Source organism: Rhamphochromis sp. 'chilingali' (genome assembly GCF_963969265.1).
Source record: "Rhamphochromis sp. 'chilingali' genome assembly, chromosome: 14".
Classification (NCBI taxonomy): domain Eukaryota; kingdom Metazoa; phylum Chordata; class Actinopteri; order Cichliformes; family Cichlidae; genus Rhamphochromis; species Rhamphochromis sp. 'chilingali'.
Genome location: NC_137941.1, coordinates 36,656,817 through 36,680,765, shown reverse-complemented (window position 1 = coordinate 36,680,765; position 23,949 = coordinate 36,656,817). Strand labels below are relative to the sequence as shown.

Genomic DNA, 23,949 nt, shown 5'->3' with positions numbered 1-23,949 from the left:
AGTCTCCAGGCAGGTGACATTACTCACCCTCCTCTCCTCTCACCAGCCTGCCTCATGTTTCTGTCAGCTCACATTGTGTAGGAGCCCATCAGTGTTGTGGCTGAGAGGAGAGTCCAAGGAGTCAGACACCTTTTATTATCTTGGGGACTGAACTTGTGTGTAGTGGCTGTCAGAGCTCGACACAGAGGGCAGTCTGAGTAGGAACAGGCTGTGGGTTTCTTTTGTCTAATTCACACATGAGTGGCAGAGCAACACTACCTGTCCGTTTATTGTCTTATTAATATTGTTATTATCATCATCACTGTCATCAGCCCAGCTCCAAGTGCCAGTCCCTCAGACACTGAAAACTCTCTGATTCCTGTAGAGACCAATTAAGGGCGCCCAGTCTACACAGAAACAGTGTCTGGCATTTTCACCTTGACAGATTTAATTAATACGGGAAAGACATGCTTGAAACTTAAAACTGCTGTACAATCAGCCCATTGGCATGGAAAGTTGAGCCATGTGGCCAAGACAAAATGACTGTGGGCCTCCGAGGGCTGACGTTCATCCTGCACAGCCTTGTGTCATGTTAATCTTCCCCCTGTTAGTCCTAAAATGCAACCGGTGTCATGTGTTGGGAGATCTCTTTTATCAGCAGCTATACTGTGGGGTTGGCAAGGAGGGCATGCAGCCCAATGCTCTGGCAGGTCATCAAGAATGAGATTTTCACACCAGATTGTTCAGGGCCTTGGTTAATAATGACCATTTCCATTGCTGGTGGCCAACAGGGTGTGAGTAAAACTGTGTATCTGTCAGCCAAAGACAATATAAGAAGAAAAGAGGAAGGCACCAGGAGAGAGGGAAAGGCAGGAGTGTGAACGAACTATGACTGGTAACAGGAGAGAGCTGCCGATGTGCTTTAGTAAAGGGAGGGAGATGTAAATGGCCTGTATTTATATAGCGCTTTACTTGGTCCTAAGGACCCCAAAGCACTTTACACATCCACCCATCCACACACTGGTGATGGCAGCTACGTTGTAGCCACAGCCGCCCTGGGGCGCACTGACAGAGGCGAGGCTGCCGGACACTGGCGCCACCGGGCCCTCTGACCACCACCACCAGTAGGCAACGGGTGAAGTCCAAGGACACAACGACCGAGACAGAGGACACACCCAAAGCAATGGACAGCGCACAAGAGAGATGAAGAAAGGACTGCAGCAAGAGTGGAGTGGGTGAGACGGGTGTGAGGGGTGATTTTTACAGGAGAATAACTGCAAGAGCGAAAAGGGAAGGTTTTCAACGTAGTAGGGACACCGGCTAGGTTCTCATTAGGGGTGACCCAAAATGAAGAGAGGGAGCGCTCGGTTTGAGAGGTCTGCGGACGGCGTTAGAGAGACGAGGCTTAGATAGTTTGGACGTGTCCAGAGGAATACTAGACAAAGGATGTTGAATGTGGAGCTTCCAGCCAGGAGGACAATAGGAATACCACAAAGAAGACACATGGATGTAGTGAAGGAGAACATCCTGGTTTTATATTTTAGTAGCTAAAAAACTGATTTGACCTGGAGGCCGATGCAGTATCCTCATTTTTCTGTCATTACTTTTTCTCTGTGGACTTTTGATGATGAGCAGCAGCAAAGAGACATTCAATTTGTATTTTCTTTCTTTAAACTAGAAAAACATGCATCCATACCAACAAAGGGCAACAAAGGAACAGAATCAAAGTCTCTGAGTGTAGCGTGCACATCAGAGGCCTTCCATCGGGACAGAAACCAGTGCTGGCAGTGTCAAGTCTAGAAGTCACCACAGCCCACCGCGTTAGACTGGTTTCAGTCGTGAAGCTATAAATGATCACATAGTAACTAATACATTTTTGAGCTGAAAATGAGGATAACATGGACATGACAACAGTTGCTGTTCACTTCAGCCTGGCTCTAAAAGCTTTACAGCATCAACAGGTGTAGGCAGTGTTTGTCCTTCGTAGCAGTGGAGAGGCGTTTATTTTTGATGTCATCCATTTTCATACTCGTTGGACTTACAGACATTGATTGTCATGCAAAGCTGTACCAAAGCAGCAGACATCTGCTACGTGTCATGGTGTTAATCTGAGTCACTGAACCTGCTGCTGCTCCCTCAAACTCTTTAAACTGACTTCATATGTGATGGAGGGTTTTAGTTTTAAAGAATGATTTGCTTACCTAGCATTAGCAGTTTATGGCTGCAGCTCGCTAACCAAGCTCGCCATTGTTAGTCAATAACGTCGTTTTCCACCCTCTACTCCAAGTTAGTCTTGGCTTCAAGACCTGATGCGGCAGCAGCCAAAATCCAAGTGATCATCTCTGTGGGTCTGTCCGTGGTTTATGGGCAGGCTTTCAGCACCACTGTTTAGATTAAGAACAACACATAAAGAAAATGGGAGCATTTGAATTATTTCATGTTTCTGTAAGTGTGTAGCTCCTGGTATTTTTTTTAATATCGTAGCACATGAATCACATTTACCGATGAGAATGCAGTTAAAGCAAGCGGTAACAGTATGAAATCAACAGCTCTCTGCACATAGCCAGAGAAGTTTTTCATTGTTGATTCTCATGCTGCATTTTTATCTTGTTTCCTCCAAACCGCGAGAGCTTAGAGACCTGTGTGTCCTGGGAGGATAACACTAAGTCAACAGGAGCTGTTGTAGCTTGTGAGGGAGGTTTGGGAACAAAGATAAGGACCCTCTTAGCGAGCTGCATTCTCCAGCAAAGGCTCAGGTGTCAATGAGATTTCAAGCCAATACTCTGGATTTAGTTGCAGTTTCAAAGACTGGGTCACTGAGCTAGTGAGTGCAGTTAAAATAGAAGGAGGAACATAATGCTACTTAAAAAATCTTTGGAACAGAAGATTAATACTTATATATGTTCACATGTTTACTCCACGGTCTGTTCCAAGTGCTGCAGTTTTAGGAGCCGCTCTGCATATTTAGTGACGCCACTGAATCACAAAAACAACCATTATTAGAAAAAGCAGAAAAAACAACCGAACGCAGACGCTAGCAAACACACGTGCACGTGATTTCTGCTCAGCTGTAGTCTTTCTGTCACGGTCTCCGCGCCGGCCCGGCCGGCCCCACGAGGCTGCATGTGCTGCTTGGTTTTCTCTCTCTCTGCCTGGGCGGAGCTCACTGTGGGCTCCGCCCTTGGCCCACACACCTGTCAACAATCAGCGGTCATCACCTGGAGCACTATTTGAGGCTGGAACACAGATCCTCTCGTCGCTGGATGATTGTACTACAGACATTAGTGTTTCTCCCAGCTCTTGTGAACCTGTGATTCGTGATTCCTCCCCGTACCTGTGACCCCCCAGTCGTGTGAACGTGTGTGAGTTTGGGCAAGAAGACGTGAGCGAGTGTGACAGAGCTTCCCCGTGATTCCCTGGAGTTTGGATTCCCCTTCACTGTATATATCGTGCACTGGTGCTGTGAATAAACTGTTTTTTGGAGACGCCTACGGCTCTGCGCTTGAGTTCATACTACCAGGTTGTGACACTTTCTGCAGATACAAGTATGGACTGAACTGCAGTACCATTAAAATCTGCCACAGTTATTTGATACTAATCATATAATTAAAGACAAAATGGACATGAGGACATGAGGACATGATGGCTGACACTGCAACCCAAACAGGGTTCAGTTTAGTGGTTGGGGGCTGCGCAGGAGCACGTCTGCACTGTTTGTAGGGAAACACACAAACTGCACAGTGCCTGTTCTAAGCACTTTGTGGTAAAATTGTAAATGCAGGCCATGGTTGTGGAAATGTATTGTTTTATATTTGGCATTGTCAAAATAACCTTTTTTTCAGTTATTGTCCTGATTTTGTCATAACCTGTGTAGGAACTGATATACTATGGACTCAGTTTAACAGAGTTTATTGCCAAACACCTTGTAGTGCGACGCCCGGGTTCCTGGCTCAGTGTCTGTCAGAGAGGACAAGTTAGGAGTCCACACTTCATCAAAACGTGAAAGTGGCAGCAGGGAGGCTAGATCAGTGTTTTACAGGTGATGGTGGGAGTGGACAGGTACGTGAGTCTTGGAAGGTGAGTGAATCCAAATACTTTTCTTGAAGCTGGCAATTTTCTGTCAGCACTGAACACAAGAGGAAGTCTTCAGGTAAAAATGCAGGCGACTGAGAGGCAGAGAGAAAAGGAAGGTTGCTCGGGGAGGCATCACAAGAATGGAGCCTGATTACCGCACTGTTTGTGACAGCGTAGCGGAGAATGGCAGCTTGAGCTGATCCTTAAGAACCGACCAGGAATGAGCCAATCAGGAACAGGTGTGTTGGCTGAAAGGAAGCTGAGAGGTCCCGGAGCAGGACCTGCTGACGTCGCCTCAGAGAGACAAAGGAAAATAAAACCAGATACATGTTTTCACTGTTGTGCTTTCTTTGTGCACGTTAACGGGCCACTGAGACTCTCTGAATATCTCCTGGTCGGTTTCATGTTCAGTGTAATTGTTCAGATGTTCATCAAATAAAAAAGTAGATCCTTGACCCTTAACAGTTAATGTAAATTATTTTTACCTGCAGAAATAACCAAAGAACGAAAATCAGACCATTTATTTCCTGACTGTGGTTATTAGTGTAAAAGTGCAAAATGCTTTTACTTTGTTAAATTACAGTTTATTAACTATGATGGGAGAAAATGTATATAAAGGTTCACTTTGCATATTCAAATTAAAAACACCCAAAACTACAGTAGCCAAATATTTTTACTTTCATCAGCCCAACTTCTTCAGCCGTTAACTACACAACACTGTCACCCTGCACAGGTGAGGTGTGCAGCTAACCTGCGCTGATCCAGTTAAATACAGCAATAATAGACTGTTTTAATCATTGAACATGTGATCATATTTACACTAGCATTTTCTTTGTTGAAAACAGTCACAGTAGCGTATTATTACATGTTTATATTCATGTACACCCTCTCTGTACCCGGGCATTGTGCTGTGAGTGGTAAAGGGGGGCTGCTATATGCTTCTTTGCCTCGTGGCTTCGGTATTGTGCAGATTGTTGAGCAGTGGAGCGGCACAGGAGGAGGATGATCAGCTGTGTCCTGCCCAGGAGGAGCTGCTGACCCCAGAGTCAACCTCATCAGTTTCCCCCTGTGGACTAACGGCACAGGGGCTCAGAGCAGGCTGCTCACAAGCCGCTGTTCATGTATAACCAGCAAACTCTGCTCACACAGGCCTACAGTGCTCTATACATCACACTGTAAAGAAGGCTGGGGCAGCAGCTACGGTGTCATGTACACCTGTAAGAGAGGCTAAAGGAAAGAAACCTGAGCTGATAACAAACGAATGAAAAAAACCTCCAAAGTTGTAGTTAAAGTGGAGCGGGATTTTATCCAACTTTTGACACCACACAAATTAAGTTCTTGTATGTGCAGAATAGAGAGTAAGACCACAGGTTTCCATTTCTCAAGCAAACTAACCAGCTGGCATGTGAAAAATGAGACTCCCCAAATAATATTTTCCCAAGAAAAAGGAATTTAAGGCTGATATTTTCCATGATGAATTTGAGAGGCTGCATTACTCGTAACATAGAGCGTTTCAAATGATGAACTCTCGTGAAATACTGTTTTTAATGCTCTCATCCTCAGTAGATTAAACTGACAGGACAGAATGAAAAGGACAATGTGTCTGTTTTGGTAAATGTCCTGTGGCTGTTTGCCAAGGTCTAATGTGATCCTTTAAAGTTCATGCAAGAGCCTGCTCGGCTCCTCGCCATTCCTCTTTGCCCGCAATGACACAGAAAGACGAGCTCAGCAGAGCACAGCAGAATAAAGGAAGAAGAGGAAGGGGTGGGGGTGAGGGTGGAGAACTCATTAACAGAATTGATGCGGGCTGCCTCCACCCAGCACTAATGCCAATACTCTTCTGAGGCTGATTTCTTTGTTAACACCAAACCAAGTAATCAGCGACCCTACTGCACACACTATAGAGTTTTACGACAGCCCACTAATGAGTTTGTTTACAGACACAGAAGAATAATAATTATCACAAGTGGCAATGCATTTATTCACAAAGGGAAGAAAAGTCTTTTGACTCGCTAATTTACTTGGGAGGAAAAAAATGAAGCCAATTAAAGGATAACTCTGGTTTATTTCACTGTGGTATATTTACCGGGCTCTAGAAAAGACACGGAGGAAGTTGCCATGACTCATTAATACTTGTACAATAATTATACTAAAAAAAGAAGAAGGAAAAGGCGCGTGTATATATCAGCTGAGTTCTGTCAAGACAAGCAAGGAAAGCATGTTTTGGCTTGTGAAATCCAAAAATAGACATCAAGTAAAACTAAAGCAGCCCTTCTCCTCTCAGCATGTTGGGAATCAACCCAGTATCATGACAGAGCATGCAACAGACAAGCTGGTCCAACTTATAGTACCAGAAGGAGCAGATAATATATGTAAAGACTACAAACTGATGCTGACTAAGGAAGATGTGAAGTCCATTCTTGGCTCCTTAAGATTAAGCTAGGTAGCTCATGAGTACTTACATGTAAATGTGGAAGTAATGTCTCTTTAAATGTTTGTTTTTATGTTGGCTTGAACTAAAATGTCGCCCACTGCTGGTGCTGCAGCTTACTGCAACTTGTGCATGCGAGTCCATGTCATGCACAAGTTGCAGTCGCTTGTTTAGCGTGCTAGCGTGACATGCTAGCACGCTAAACAAGCTAGCACTGTCTCTTCTTTCACTGACATGAGCTCATCTCATTTATCACTGCAACAGACAATCATGACCAACATGTTTGATGTAGAGGAGCGGAGTGAAGAGGTTTTTTGATTAACTCGTGATAAAGTCGTGATGATAGGGAGTAACGCAGGCTCAGCTGGTACTCACATTAGCATTGCTGAGAAATCACTTGGCTGCATAAATATATAAAGTTTTACCAGCTGGTTTGCTAATACCCCACCTTGATTTTTCGTTAGTATTCTGTAATCTGTCAGTACATGTGGTTAACACTGACACGTGGTGTTCAAGCCTTTTATTTCAGCTGTGAATGTATTTTTTTCAGAATAATTAACACACGTTTGAAATAATAGTAATAGTTTTTTCCCCCAGAGATATAAAGAACAGCAACACTACAAACACATTATTTTAAAGAATATAATCCATTAATAGCAGTTAAACAGACTACAAAATATTTAGCTCAGCCTTAAACATCTGCAGGAGTGATGAGGAACATGTTAATGTAGAATACAACTTTTACTCTTGTATACTTTAAGTACAATTAATACAGTTTGTTTAGTGAAGTGTTTAGTGTTGCTTAAAGAAATGGCTCTAAAACAAACAAACTCAATGTAATTAGTTAGTAATATAGTAAAATATTTATTTAACTATAAAAGTAAATAGTGCAGAAAACTGAAGACAGCTAGTAAGAGCGCAGAAAGCTGCAGGAGGCTGCCAGCATATATAAAAACATAAAAGAGAGGCAGCAGAAAATGGTGTTAATCAGGTGTGATTTGTCGTGATTAACACTTGAAGGATGTGTGTGTGTGTGTGTGTGTGTGTGTGTGTGTGTGGGGGGGGGGGGGTCTTCATCATCTCTGCCTGCTTTCTGTAAAAATCACTGCAACCCACTGGTATATACAAGATGCAATATGAAGTATGGCATCCTCTGGATGTGATGTGCATGCACGAGCGATCTCTTGTTGAAAAATTGCTTTGTGGCTGACTGCAGCCTGCAGCGGTCATTGGTTGTGGCTGCCTCTGATGAACATGTCGACTCAGCATGTCCCAGGCATATTCAATGGCAGACGTATACGTGTCTGGATATGCTTCTGAGCCACAAATGCCTGTGTTACTCTGCCTCTGTGGGGTGGGCATTGTCCTGTGTGGGCACACCTGATTTCGGCTCACATAGAATAAGTGAGGGTTTGGCTTGACTGCACAGCCCACAACAGTCAACAAACAAACACCCACTGTGGGTTTATGTGGGCATCTGATGGCATTTTATCACATTTTTATGGTTGAATAAAACACATTTTTATACACATTGTTCGCTAAAAATGTGAAATTTAAGTCACTTTATAAAGAAAAAAAAACAGCGGAGAAACCTTAAACCTGACATATTCTCAACCGAACACCTCAGAAATTATTCTATTACAGGTGTTATTGACCATAAATTCAGTACAGGTTTCTGGTCGTCAGAATCAGAAGGAATCAGAAAGACTTTAATTAACATACAACAGAGCAGCATGACGTTGAAGATTAGGACAGGGCATAAACAGGCAATACGACTGACATAATAAATACACAGAATATACAGTATATACACAGTTTTCCAATTAAAGTGACTGAAAGGTGAATAAATAACTGTGAGTGAGTAAAGTGTCGGCAGTATAAAAGAGTGTGTAGTAGTTTATGTTCATGGGTGTGGGGATGGGCTTATCTGCTGGAGTTAAAAAGCAGGGAGGCTCTCCTCCTCTCAGTCCTGCAGGAAACGTCTGTACTGATGTTGCTGCTGATCATCTATTAGTAACAGTCTTCCATCCTTTTTACCCATCCAGCTCCTTTGCAACAAAAAGCACCAACAATGACTCAGTGTTTACAACAACATGCTGAATTTTATATGGCGCTGTGACTCACATACCAGAAGGGTGGAAAGTAAGGTCGCTGATTTGAATAACACCTGTTAACATAGAGTCCCCGAGTCTCAGCTGTGAAACAAACTGTGACTGCATGCTTTGTCCCTTCGTGTGCTAGCCAACACAATCCATCCATAAGTGTGAAGGCTTTATGAAGCGCAAGTTATGACAGTAACTTCTGCCCTGATGCTTGTGAAGGTAACAGCAGAACTGCTGAGAAAAAACAAAAACAAAAACAGATGAGCCCAGTGCAACTTTTTCAAAGGGTGGTCCATGCTTCGTATGTGCCAATTGTGAGAAAACTGCCCACAGAAAAATGTAAGTATGCAGTCATGTACATGTGGACTGGTAGTCTTTGTTCTTTTAATGGAGCTCCTGTGTTTGTCTCCTGTGTCTTTCTTTATATTTCACCAATGTATTTTTGATTACATGAATACAGAATCATATACATCACTTTTTCTGTTTTACAGGTGATGAAGCCTTTGATGTAAACAATGTTTCCATTAATTGTTAAGACTTTATTTTTGGTTTACTGACAGTTTATGCAGATGCCACAGTTGACTTTGGTTTAACCCATAAGAGCCCAGACCCACTGTGACTGTCAGGAAAACTGTGGGAGAGTCAACTTTGAAACTTTAACAGAAACTTTCCTCAGTGTGTAAAAGTGTCACTCTTATGGGCTCTTATGGGTTAAAGTGGTGATGAAGAGGTCCACTACAGATGTGCCCACTGCCTACGCTGCCCACGCCATTCTCACCGGCTGACAGCTGAGTCTGCATCGGCCTCCAGCAAAGCCACTCGAGAGACACCTTCAGTTGGTGATAGGAATCTGGCCTCGGCCCTTAGACCTTCATTCATTTCATTTCATTTTACTTTTAAGTGTTACTATAGTGGAACTTTGAAACAGCACTCCGAATTCATCCTCTTCCTGTTTAAGTACTAAACAAAGCTAGATTTGGCATTAGTCACATCCTGATTGGTCTTATATCACCTGACTCTTCCCCATGCTTGGTGGTGTAGATGGTTAAATGGATGTAGCCACTTATATGTTGATGGAGAAGACCCTCGCTCTTCTCCCTGCAACTTGGAAATAAGTGAATTTGTTTTTCAGCAATTTGATCTATCTGTAGAAAGGCCCTTTCACCTTTGGCTCGGGTCTCTCGTGCTGTCACAAGTTGACAATTAAGATGAGACATACTTTATTTATCACAAACACTGGAATATGATTTTTATCATAGCAGCTCTAAAAACACAATCATACTTATTAAAATAACCAGTGGAGCGAAATAAAAGAGAAAACAGAAAATAACGAATGGCTCGATAGCTACAGTCACAGTCACTGATAGTCTCTTTCTCACCTGATCAGGAAATCCAAACATGGATGTGGGTTACTTCCAGGTGAATTTAAATAGAAGAAAAAGCAAAACAGCAATGATTAAAGACAGTTCCCTTCTGTGAGTAATGTGGATGTATACAGCTAACAGTGCAATATTTAAACCACCGAAAACATCCCTTTGCAGATAATGGCACCTTTCACAGATGATGCCGTCTCCCCATGTAAATGGACTGATTCTTATATAGCGCCTTCTACTCTCCCAGAGCACTTAAAGCACTCTTTACAACATGTATAATGTTGGTTCGCCCGCTAACCTGCCAATAGATGACCTGATCTACCTCCCGAACTACAGCCAGCCTGTGTGGCATTAGGGTGTGGTTTCTGGTTCCGCTGTGGGAGGGCGTGATGGGCAGAGTGGTTTAAGGAACAGGCCCAGCTGAGGAGAGCCACACCTGGCATCCATCTGCTGGTTACACTCTGTACTCACATAGCAGGTGTGGGGCTGTGGAGATGAATACACATGAAGCATAAAGGCTTTGAAACCAATCTCTGAAAAACGTATGGTATAAGTGGACATTAACTACTAGTGGACCAAAACAAACCCCAATAGCATGTGTATACCCAATCAGGTGGCTGGCCTGCCACCTGATTACTAAACCCAGAGCAGCCAGGCGTGTGCTACACCCCACATTTCCTGTACTGCTTAGATTAACCTCTGTCTGCCTGAGAACAAAGAAAGTCCCGAACTAAGTACAGTCACTCGCTCCAGGCCTTAATAAGTTTACCAAGCTTGTCTATCTTACTGTCCAAGGACATTCCCTGTGATGCTGAAACATACATTCATACTTTTTTCATTTAGATCCAGCTCTGAAACCCATCCTCTGCAGCTCCTTCAGTATTACAGACCAGCAGCAGAACTCCAAGCATGATGTAGTAGTAAAGATTTTCTGGACTTTACAAAAAACAATACTAGTTCATCTGACATAAAACACAAGTTGTCTGAGTCCGGATACAGCATAGTGGAAAAGGAGTGTTTGGCAATCCAGTTTGCGGTTGACTCTCTATGTCAGCGGTCCCAGTCCGTGAGTCGTTTGGTACCGGGCCGCGAGAGTTGAGGCTCGGGTGTGAAATGTTTGGTTTTCAGGGTTTTCGGTTTTCAGCGTTATTTTGTTATCGTTTTTATTGTTAACTCGCTTTTCCTGGGTCTTTTCACGTGTGTTATGAATAAATCTTTTTTTCGGCACTAGTTTCATTTTGTTGTATTTTTCCGCGACATCTTAAAGGCCGGTCCGCGAAACTATTGTCGGGCATAAACCGATCCGTGGCACAAAAAAGGTTGGAGACCGCTGGTTTATGTTATTACCTCCTAGCACACTGATCCACCCTCTGTTCAGACCATGCTCTGCTGCAATGGTTCTGCAATGGTTCCACCACATGAAGGAAGCCAATGTCTGCATCACACGTGTGGTTTCTGGCTCTCCAGCCATTTAAATTCAAGTTGGTCCAATGGTTCACGCGTTAGTGCCAGGGATGATGGCCGAGCAGCTGGGAGCAACGCAATAATCAAGTCTTCCTTATTTTGATAGGCCACGGGGACCAGAGACAAGCTGCAAATGGTGCAAGAGTGCAAATCATTATTGAAAATAAAGGATCACTTGCCTGCAACGCTATCTGTGTGTGTCATGCTGGGGTCCCAGAACTTGTGTGTGTGTGTCACAAAATTGTAATAAATAAACTTTAAGAATAAAAGGAAATCAAAACAGCATTCAGGAACCTAAAATAGTAGAATGATAAAACCAAAACGCCACCATCTTCAACAAGACTCCCAAACTCACACATGAAAAAAGAAAGAAAAAACGTCTGACAGCATTTCTTCTATGCCTCCATATTTTTTGAAATGCTATATTTAAATGAATGCTTGCATGAGATTCATCCTTCATTGGATCCATCAGCAATTTAAAGATAAACACGTGAATCCAGTTGGATTGTCTACACGTAAATAGTTTGAAGCCTGGTGGTAAATATGGATCCCAGTGATGTTCAAATCACAAAAACAGCACAACAATGAAAGAACGATAGCCCATAAAGTTAGTTACTGTTCAAAAGGATGGACGAACATGAGAAATGATCAAAGTGGAGAGAAGAAACACATGCATTGGGGAGGAGAGGCTGCAGGGACTTGTTATTGGTTGCAGAGTAACGGATGAAAATGCCTCTGTGGTTTGAGGCATCTTCTAGCAGCCAAAGCAGTGTCACATTACTTCTGTGCTCTTCCAGCCGCTGCAGGGAGAATGTAGCTGAGTTTGTCAGCAGCAGCCTCAGCAGTCAATCTGTTTCCAAAGCCCTGAAGCTCAGACAAAGAAAAGGCTCTGGAGAGTACAAGGCTGAGTGTATACCAGCTTCATCAGTCTGGTTTGCTGTTGATATGTTCAGATGTCAAGGTTACTACACAACTACGAAGTCAAGGCCAAATGTACTTAAGCTTATATTTGGGTACATATTTAACACCTTCTGTTCGGGACGTTTGATACCAATGACCATGTACTATGGTGCCTAACAAGAAATTAGCACCCATTATACCAGCACTGTAAGACAAAATAAATAACAAACCATTTCAGACTTTTGTTCCTAACATGAAGCTCGTACTTTACGCTGGATTTAGGTGTTTATTACATTTACAATAATTGTAATTTGAACAAAACGATTTTCTGTTTCTATGGTGAGTCTAATTACATTATCACAATCTGCATGAAATTTAACAACAAGAGTGGTTAGACAACGAGAGATTTCAAACCACAGGAACGTTATACAAGGCAGAAACGTGTACACACAGCACGTGTACACTGCTGGTATTTATTGTGGTTTAACCCGTCAAGGACAAAAATGTAAAGGAAATTCTGTATCACACCATAGCTTTCATACTTTTTTGTAAGTGAGAGCTCTACACTTAAAGGTAACGAGCCAGCATGACTCACACTGCAGCCCCATTATTTTAGGCTAATGTTAACTTGTGTTACGTTCCAGCCATACTAGCTAGCCATTGTTTTGAGTAAGTTAATGTGCTCTTCACATATAAAGTTTACAGCAGCTAACCCTAACCCAGCCTTGAGCCCTGCTACAGTTACAGTTTTTTCTGATTGCTTAAGCACATTTTTTGTAACTATTGGCTAATTTTGCAAAACTCTTCACACAAATAAGAAAACCTGTCACCCAATAATCAAAACATTGTAGTTCTCTTGCAAAAGCAAACACAGCTAGATTAACTCTTCACACCTTCGTAAAAATGGTGTTTCCGTATCAAACAGTACACACAAGCCATCATCTACTAAGCACACAATGCGCCAACTGCACACTGATGGTATGAATACAAAACACATCTGGCTTTTGCTTTCTCTGTGCACAAGGTAGGCTATGTCAGTTTGAGCTCATACTTCTGTCATAGATCCATAAGCATAGAGGGATCCAAACTTCAAGTACTGGTGTTTATTCAAACACATCAAAACAAACACAAGTGTTTATTTCCAAGTATAGGATTATTTGCAATCGCCATAATGACTATATGGGTTACTTGGTCTGCAGTGAACATGCTTCCTCTGCCCCAGCATCTGGTCATCTAGCAATTCTGTAAAGTAACAATTTCAGTATTTTTACATCAATGGTATTGGTGTGTTTCTCATTGGCATATGGCAGTGCTACAAATCTTTGTGCGAAGTGACTGTACTAACCGATTCTTATTTCAAGATGTCCTTATGGTGCTTGCTACAGTGTAGCGGCTCGAGTTAGGCTGGACCCGTTGACCAGCTACCCTCAGGGTCATTCCACGGTTGATTACATGGTCCACTATTGTAGCTCTGATGTCATCAGCAATTCTATTTCTTACTCTTCCTACCCTTCCTCTCCCCCCTCCTCATCTTCCTCTCCCCCTTCCTCGTCTTCCTCTTGCTCCTCCTTGTCCTTGTCGTCCTCTTCATCCTACTTCTTCACCTCCACGTCCTCTTCCTCGGCCTCCTCTACTTCTCACTCTTCCTGCTCCCTCCATTGTACTCTGCACACACAGCTTACCTGTATTATAGTGCTTAGGCTGATTGCAAAGTGAACTGATTATCTAAAAAAGTTTTCACATGTGAAAGTGTGCCAGACAGTTGGCAAGTTAGTGTTAATGATAGCCATACATGTGTATACTTTTGCTAGGAGTGTGTTGGAAATTTGGTAATTGAGTGTTGTGCAGTGAATTGTGCCTACAGTTTTGCAAAGTGTGTGTTACAAAATTGCAAACTGAGTGCAAAGCAGTTTTTGTGCTTTTAGTTTTGCAAACTCAGTGAGTGGTTTTGCTATAAGTCTGAATAGTTTTAGAGATTGTGCTACAGGAATCACAGTTAGGGTTTAAGCATTCAGAAAAAACTGTAAACGATGGCTACAGCCTTGAAAATAATGACTGATAAATACATTCTCATCAGTCCACATGTAAGAACATAACTTCATGGTAGTAAAGAATTCAAAGAAGTGAAACAGGGTGGTTACAGTGAGAGCTTCTGTTATTCCTCAGCCAGGATGAAGAGGTGAAGCCATTGGTTTAAGCCCATTGTTTTCATTACACAGTACACACTGCTCTGTGTTTTACTAATGCAGTTTGTAAATGAATACATGACAGGCCTCTTAAGCTATATGTGGAGTCTTAGCATTGAATAGCATGTGCAGTGTGCTTACACAGTGAAATGTTTGATAATTACATTACTGTCATGGTGCCTGCGTGTTTCAGTTCTTGGATTATCAACATTTCTGTTTTTGTATTTGTGATAATCTTGTATTTAGCTCTATATTCTATATTCTGGCTGTAATGTCAGCTTCATTATGATTTCTTTTTGCTCCCTATGATTACTTAGTGTATAGGTTTCCTTTCTTTTTGGCATTTGTATTCTGTCTTCCCAGTCTCGTCTCTGTGTTTTGTGTCATGTCTATGTGTTAAGTTTGTGTCTCTTAGTCTTGGGCTCAGTGTTAGTCACTTCCTGTTTTATTTTGATAGAGTCCTTGTGTGTTATGTTGAGTTTTGCGTCCTCTTATTGCACAGGTTAGATTCTGTCCAGCTGTGTTCCCTGATGTTGTATTGTCTGACTCTCTCTTTGTTCCTTGTCGTGTTATCCATCAAACAGTGTCCTTCTTTGTACTTTCCATGTAAACTTGCTGGATCTGCTCCTGGGTTTGTTTAATTTGTTTTATAAGCAATTTTTAGTTTTATGCATTATCCTCAAATTCACGTGCTTTGGGTCTCATTCCTGTGTGCCACACAGCTCAAACTTGACACATTATTATTACTAATGGGCGATCGTGGCTCAAGAGTTGGGAGTTCGTCTTGTAATCGGAAGGTTGCCGGTTCGAGCCCCGGCTCCGACAGTCTCGGTCGTTGTGTCCTTGGGCAAGACACTTCACCCGTTACCTACTGGTGGTGGTCAGAGGGCCCGGTGGCGCCAGTGTCCGGCAGCCTCGCCTCTGTCAGTGCGCCCCAGGGTGGCTGTGGCTACATGTAGCTGCCATCACCAGTGTGTGGATGGATGTGTAAAGCGCTTTGGGGTCCATAGGGACTAGTGAAGCGCTATACAAATACAGGCCATTTACCATTTAATAAAATAATACAGACAAAAACTAAAACCTTGATTTACATGATTAATGTGGGTGATCTCTTCCCAAAAAGCCTCATTATTTTCAGAAATCATAAAGTTATGTTGTTAAATCACAAATAATATTTTGGTTGACTTTGTTTTAAATTGAGTGTAGGTTGTAGACAATGCTGCATCTGCTCTTCACCATGTTCATGGAGGATATTGCAGCTTTCCAGATGATGACCTCGCTGCACTTTAACCCATTTAATCCCTCATTTTTCCCTGCAAAATAAGTGCATGCATTTACTCCTTAGACTTCCGTACACTTAATATGTTTATAATTTTTTTTTATTTCATGTTGGTTATGTTAGTGAAAATGTTTTATACTCGGTAACAACTGCAGATGGGAAACCACATAGTCTACATTTAAACAAATTCTTCAGTTTGACCTATTTACACATATAATAAATAAGAATACCAATGACGTGTGACATATTATAACTAGGCATGGTTACAAGTGTACTCAGAACTTTTAGATACATAAAGATACAATGGCAATGCACACTGAAAGGGAACTAACAATGACAAGAATGCAATTACTGCATTTCACAGTCTCATAAAACAGCTAAATAACCACGGAGCTACGAATGTTTGAACCGACAAAAAAAAAAAAAAAAAAGAGCTGACAAGAAAATAATAATTCACACTGTGGAAATAGCTTAGACTGACTCAACATTTACTGAGCACCACAGCCAGATGAGTGTGCAGTATTATTCAGCAAGAACACAAATCAGTGCAGGTAAGTATTTACTGTACCTCGAAAAACTTAAATAATAAAATTGGAGGTAATGAAAATGCATGTGAACTGAAAAATAGTGGGGTAAAACTTGAAAATTGCAAAACTGAATTGAAATGTTTGTGACGTTAATCCTTCATTAAAAACAGTGCAAAAGGTACAAGCAGTGCATACTGTATGCCATCTTGGGTCCTCGTTAAATTCAACACGGCTTGCCCTGCTGGTCCTGCCTCGTCTGGTCCTGCGGTTGCTACGCCACCTCGCCGACTGCTTTCCAGGCCACTGGCTGGGTGTCATCGCCGTCGTGGCCGGCCTGTGGATCTCCTTCGCCTGCGTCTCCGCTGCTGCCTTCTGCACGGCCGGCCCCCTGAACGGTCACAAAACGGCTGGAGGCCGAGCACCAAAAATCAAACCCACGTGCAGGAAACCCAAGGCGGAGGCAGAGTAAAGGGTTTAACAAAGGTTTATTAACTAACACCAAAATGACGTTCACGTTAGTACTTGATTTAAGGCTTGATGTATGGGGCGTGAGGGTCTTGGCCAGGGGAGAGGGACAAGCAAGGGGACAGGTCCAAGAAAGCAACGGCAGCTGCTGGTGATTAGGTACGTACTGGAAGAGAGGAGAGCAGTGTTAGAGCGGTAGCCAATGAGGAGTTCTGGAGAGGGTGGAAGCTATGAAAATCTTCGTCTTACTGTGCAGGTGGGAGATGGAAGCGTTGAGGGAGAGGTGGTGCGGTCCAGGTGGGTTAGGTGGAGTGTGGCAGCTGTCCTGAGTGGTGAAGGTCCCGAGGTGGTGTAAGGGCAGGAGGGCAGGCAGGTGAGGCACGGAGATGATTCCGAGAGCTGGCGGGTTAACCAGATTTCCAAGACAAGTGGTTCAGTGTGATGGAGTTTTCCTGGAGTAACTAGAACACGAGATTCATGAACATGAAGCATGAGGCCTGGTTACCAACATAGGGTAGTTGATGAACTGGCGAGGAAGCAGTGTCAGCAAGCAGCTTAAAGCTTAAAGCAGCAGATTGATTGCCTCAATCAGCTTCAGGTGAGGGGGGCTGTAGGCCCTGCCCAATTTTACAGCCACACACCCAGACCATGACATGATTTGTGTTTCGAACATTTCCTGAGCCTTTGATGAACCTTTTGTTTTCGACATTCTGTTCCCTCAGCTCTGGTATTTTGTTTTTCTTAGTTTTATGAACCCTGTTTTGGAATTTTCCCTGCGCTCTCGTGCCTTTTGTGAACATTTTGTTCACATAACGAGACACTTGTTATGTCCAATTAATCCCAGCCATGTCTCCCTCCTGTCTTCCATTCCCTGATTACCCTGTGTTTAAGGCCTGTGTTTTCTCGTGTGCGTTGCTGGATCATCTGTGTATCTCCCTGAGTTATCTCCCCGGGTCGCCAGTTAAGGTTTCAGGTTTGTTTTGTTAGTTTTTTCCAGTTAGGTTTTGCTTAGTTTCCTCCATGCCTTCGCCGTTTCTGTTTGTATCACCACCTTCTCAATAAAACTCACCTGCATCTCAGCTGCCAGCACCTTAGGTCCTCGTTAAATTCAACACAGCTTGCCCTGCTAGCCATGGCAGTAGGGTACCATTAGTGACAAAAATCTAAATATTGATTTCACAGTCTCATGAACCAGTTTCAACAAATTTGAAGAAAAAAACAAAAGGTAAAAGAATAAACAGCTAAAACCTGCTAGCATAACATGTGTTATGCTAGCGGCAACAAATGTTGCTGTGCTTACATTTACTCTTCTTATGGTGAAAAGATTCAGGCTAGTGATGCGCGAATCATGAACGAATCGTTCAATACTCGAGAATCACTTTACTGACTCATGAATCATGATTCACAAGCCCAACTGATTCACTGACTCATCCCTGTTGCTGTTAGCAGCAATGTATCTAGCTTATAAATAAGCTAGATAACGCTCTGCTAACATGCTAACATCACATTTGAGCTACTCACCCCCTCCCTCCTGTGCTGAATCTTCTTGGTTGGCAACCAATGTTAAGGCGCATTACCGCCCCCTGGCTCATAGCTCAGTGGACATTTAGATGAGAAAATATATATTTGACACATTTAAGGAAAATACTAATAAAATAAAAATAAACAAGATAAATGTTTTTTAAGCAATTTTGATAGGAAATTGCTTAATTTTAGAAATGTTTTTGCTCTTTTTTGCTCTATAAAATAGTTTGTTTTGTTTTTTAGAATCATTCATCTTAGCAGTGGGATTTACATGTAAAGAGAAACAAATTAAGTTTGAGTGAAAATTTACATTTTTTGCACTCTCTGGTCGACTGACTCAGTGAATCAAATGACTCAAAAAATCCAATTCACTTTGGTGAGTGACTCATTAAAACTTGATTCAGTAAAAAGAATCAAATTTACCATCACTAATTCAGGCAGCCATATAATTCTCATTATATATTAGTAGCAGACCCTTTAGAAAACATATGTACAAAATATTTCATTAATATCTCTTAACTGAGGTATTTTACTTACTTTCTCTTGTACAAGTTTGAGGCAGACATCTCCTTCCAGTGGTGCAGGCAGGACGTAAAGGGGCGTGGCCATGTCTCCAGTCACACAAGTCACATGACATTGATACAATTTAGAGGAGACAACTTTTTTTTTACTTGCATTAGCTGTCCAAAGCCAAAACACCAGCTGGTAGAATCACCTTTGTGGCACCATGCTGCCCACACCTGGACTACATGCAGGAGACACCTCTTCAGTGATGTTTGACTTTGTGTCCAGGACTTTACCTCCTAATCTGTTTTACTTTCAACCCACAATTACAATTATGCCCAAAAGCTGGTTAAAAATATTAAGAAGGACGTCTGTGGATGAACATATCTGTACTTTTACTTGTTTCATGAATTATATCTGGGACCATTAAGTGTATTGAGCCAATGGATGTTTTCTTTCAATTTGCACTTACACGTTGTGTATATATAATATTTACAGGATTAAGTTATAGAAAACAGCACAAATGACTACAGCCACATTTAGGATTAATTAGTTATTAATTAGCTATTTATTTCCTCATTAGCTATTTAGGATTAATTGAATCTGGCAAGTATAAACCAATGTAACAAAGTCCTTTTGAACAGAAAGTAGCTTTAAAGAAATGTCCTAATATGAGAACAAAGGGTTGATATGATGATGATATAAGTTACCTTCTTTAACAAAATGTAAACTCTGTTTCTGAGCTGAATGAAACATAAAGTGAAGAAAAGCCAAAATGCAACGATGACACACGGAGTCAGAAAGTGAAAATGGTCATTTCCCTGAACCCTTTCTGACAGACACATCATATATACGCCAGTATTTTTCTAAGATTATACATTTTCTTGTTGTGAATTGGTATCGTTTCTGGAAATTGCACAGCTGGATTTATCAGTTCTGCAGGACGAGCCACAGGACAGCTCAGGAATGTGAACGCTGTCACAGTCTCTATTCATCATCTACCTGAAATTGAGGTATTTATTATTTTGTCTGTTCCCATATCTTGGTCTCAACCACAGCTCTAGATGGGATTGATCTCTGGCTGATCTTGATGAGCGGTCATTGCTCTCTGGAAATGCTGTACGGTAAAACACAGAGGCTTGTGTCCTTGTCAGTACTCTGCCATTCCTCAGCTGCAGGTATGGGAAACCGGCACAGGAGAGATGCAACAGAGAATTATGTTCCCCCCTTTTGTCCCCATACTTCACTTTGTTAAAGGCATTTATTAAAGGACTAATTACTTCTATATTTATAATTCATTTTATATAATAATAACAATAATAATTTATTACTTTATTAATTTAATTTCTAAATAAATTATTTGTAAATGAATTTTACTAATACATATTTTATTGGACAATTGATTATTAAAGTCACAAAAAATGGAAGAATGAAGACAATCACAGCTTCAGTGCCTGACTCAGATAGCTGTGGTAATCTACTGCAGTAATGTTTGTGTCATGTGACAACACCCCCAAAACAAACAAACTAACAAACAAACAAACAAAAAAGCCTAGTGAAAGGAATAAAGTAGGAGCAAAGCAGCAGAAATGCAACAAAATTCTTACAGGTCTTTGAAAATGATACTTGCAGAGGTTCTCAGTCATCCAGGTCATCGTAGTCAAAGGAGCTTGCAAAGAAAAGCGTCTGGACTTCTTTAAGTTGCTTGAAGACGTTTCACCTCTCATCCAAGAAGCTTCTTCAATTATTATAATGTCTGTGTCTCGCAGCCCATGTCACCTCTACTTGCAGCCTGCATAATAATGTGAAGAAATATTTTTAAAAATGATTATTCAAAAAATGATTTAATATGAAGGCAACAGGCAGAGTCTTACATACCAGGGCAGTAACAGGTCATAGTTACTGCACTACTGTTGTCCCAGTGTAAATAATACAGGACATTACTGAATGATTGTACTGGCTCAGCAGTACTGGATCTTTGGCGTATTATTCGTGCTACAACATGCCAGATATGTTCAGCTGGTGAAAGGTCTGCACTCCACACAGGCCAGTTCAACACTCTGCTGCTACAACGCCATGCTGCTCTAACACACTAATCAGACATACCATTTTACCCACCTGCCTAATGTAGTTTTTGTCCCCACTGGTCAAACAGCTCTGACCTACTGAGGTGTGGACTCCACTAGTTCCTTGAAGGTGTGCTGAAAAATGAAGGTGAGAGAAATCTCAGTAGGGATTTTCCTTCAGGCCTGATTCCATTTCAAATGAAAGCACTAGAAATACATATGTAACAGAGTGCTCTCGGGAACAATACGAGCACCTTTGTAAAATAAGTTTTTTTATATTCTGCATCATATATCAGGGTGCTTGTGTGAATGGGTGTGATGGTGAATGAGTTAGCTTTGAGTGCTCAGACAGAGTAGAAAAGCCTGATATAGCAACCAGTCCAGTAACAACCTGGTGGATGTTCGAAGGTTAATATGTCAGGTGATTCTTTTTCAATTCAATTCAATTTTATTTATATAGCGCCAAATCACAACAAAAGTCGCCTCAAGGCACATACGATTTTACGTTTAAAGGGATGATTATATTTATCACCATAGCAGTAGTCCGTTTCTTGTTTCTTTGCACAAACAAACAAACAAACAAACAAACAAACAAACAAACAAACAAATTCAGCTAGCAATGCATGTTGGATTTTACTGTACCGAGTTCATCAAGGTCTTCATGGTCACACCTAATAATCCAGCTGCTTTCCGGCGGCCTCAGCGCCCCACTGCTCATCTGTCAGCATTCACCATCAGACTTTCACAGTACAGCAGTAATGGTGTAGTGTTTCTATTTTGAAGGTCACTTACCACTTTAAAGTGACAGGAGAAAGCAAGGGGCCTGTGTGTCATTCCAGGCCAATACCAGTTTGACATCTGCTTCCCTTGACGTTCAATCACTGTGATTTTCCGTTTCCCACTTGGGCTCTGTGATTCTGCAGGCTAGTTCTGCTCAGGCAGGTGGGAAGTGATGAATGTGGCTCAGGCTCAGGCAGGTGGAAAATGATGAATGGCAACAATCACGTCTGACCATCAGTGGACAAAGTGCACCAAGCAGCAACATAATGAAAAAGATTGCTAAAGGACTCCCGTTAAATGAGCAACTCTTTCATGATGTTTTATGTGTCTCTGTTAATTGACGCTGATCTTTTGCTATTATCATATCTATATGCAGCTTACTCAGCAGGCAGGTTACGCTTGTGAGCAGTTATTACATTTGGAACATGTAAATAAATGCATGAAGTGAAGGAGGTTAGTGACTTTGCCTTAGATCAGATATTCTGCAAAGAATATCTTTTAGTCATGCAGTCCCATCTCGTTACATACGGATGCTTTGACTCTTCTAGGCTGAAAGACGTCCTCCACTACTGAATTTACCCTTTTTAATTTTTCATATTTATTTCCTATCTTATTCATAGCCTTTTCCTTTTTTGTTTTCTTTAGGTCACGAGCAGTTGTCCAAGCATTTCACTACATATCGTACTGTGTATGACTGTGTACGTGACAAATAAAATTTGAATTTGAATTTGAATTTGAATCAGAAGCCATGAGAATAAAACTGTGCTGCTGTTGCAGCACCAATCACAATAGTCATTATGAAAGCAGATGGGAAGCCTGTTACTGATTTGAGAAGTTTGCCTTTTAGCATTTAGTTAACGATGTGAACCCAAACCATGAGCTCTTCATAATCATTTAGATTTGGTACTTTAATCAAACTGGGACTAAAAAAGGAAAATTATTAAAAAGAAACTGGAGTTTATACTTTTTAATCCAGCAACATATATTCATGTCATTCAGATATAAAGGTGCATCTATTCTGTTTACATAGCCACTTTAAATGAGAAGTCTGTTGCAGCTTTGTGCTAAATCTCTGCATGCTTCTTTGTTGTAATGAGATCTCCTGTCAATAACACGGCAAGTATAGCCCTAATTCACCAAACCACTAAGCAGCCATTTGTTTGTTAAGTGTTTATTTCTTTCAGGGACTTTGTACAAAATACATTAATCACAAAGGGGGAAAAACAAATGCTTTGTACCAGTTTTAGCTACCAGCTAATTTCCATGTGCAATCCCCGGGCAGGTAAAAAACAAAACACTCATGCAAACACACACACACAAGCACACAACCAAAAACCTTAATCTCATATAAATTAAATTTTATAAAAACAAAAGGTAATGAAATGGAGACTGAGTACTCAAAATCCATTTTTCACACCACAGAAGAATTTGTAAGGTTGATCTCAAAGCAGGGCACCATATCTATGAATACAATATTATCAAAGCTTAACATTATATTCAGTAAATATATGACATCAGTGATATGAATATCAATTCTGATTAACCGTCAATGAATTCTATTATGTTTAAATGAGCTGATATATTTCAGTGTAATCATATTCAAATAGCTTTTCCTCATGAGCGTAGATATCCATGAGAATGTTTTGTGTTCATTCAATAGGATCGTCTTCCCCCTCTTTTCCAACACTACTCTTCCCAGTTGTTAGCCACCCCCATTTGTCCGTCTGTATCTGGAAGTCCCACAGGATCTCAGCTCGGTCTCTCTCCACCACCCTAGGGGACGTCCCCCATTCCGACCTCTGGACTTCCAGGCCACACTCAGCACCAGAGGCGGAGCCAGACATTTGAAACACCCGGGGCTTAGCCCTACAGGGTGGTATGCATGTGGGATTTTTTTTTTTTTCGGGGGGGGGGGGGGGTTAGAAATGACTAAAAGATTAATAGGCTCTGTTTTGAGTTTTGCTCAAAAAAAGAATGACTTCATATAGGACAAAAATATATCACATGTGCAGGACACCTTAAACTAGTTTTTAATTAAGCAGCGAGGCAGAACAAAGTCAGGCTGTATCAAGACACGAGGACTAAACCCCAATTCAACCAGACCCAGAACTGATCCGGAATTAAAACAGGGCTACAACAGTTCAAAATCAGGACTACTGAGGACTTAACCAAGACAGAACCAGAATCAGAACTAGATGATAGCAGCACTAAAAATCATCATAGACCTGCACTACACTTATTTTTTAATTCTACCAAAGTACACTATTTAGATTGAGAAAAGTTTATATAATTATT

At 41.5% G+C, this 23,949-nt stretch overlaps 1 long non-coding RNA gene across 1 annotated transcript; it reads right to left on the bottom strand.

Moving 5' to 3' along the window:
• Window positions 1-20,422: 20,422 nt before the first annotated feature.
• LOC308409814 lies at window positions 20,423-21,597 on the bottom strand. Its single transcript, XR_013974085.1, has 3 exons — window positions 21,517-21,597; window positions 20,927-21,009; window positions 20,423-20,600 (listed from the first exon to the last, which is right to left on the bottom strand). It is a non-coding gene; the product is annotated as an uncharacterized lncRNA (long non-coding RNA).
• Window positions 21,598-23,949: the final 2,352 nt, after the last annotated feature.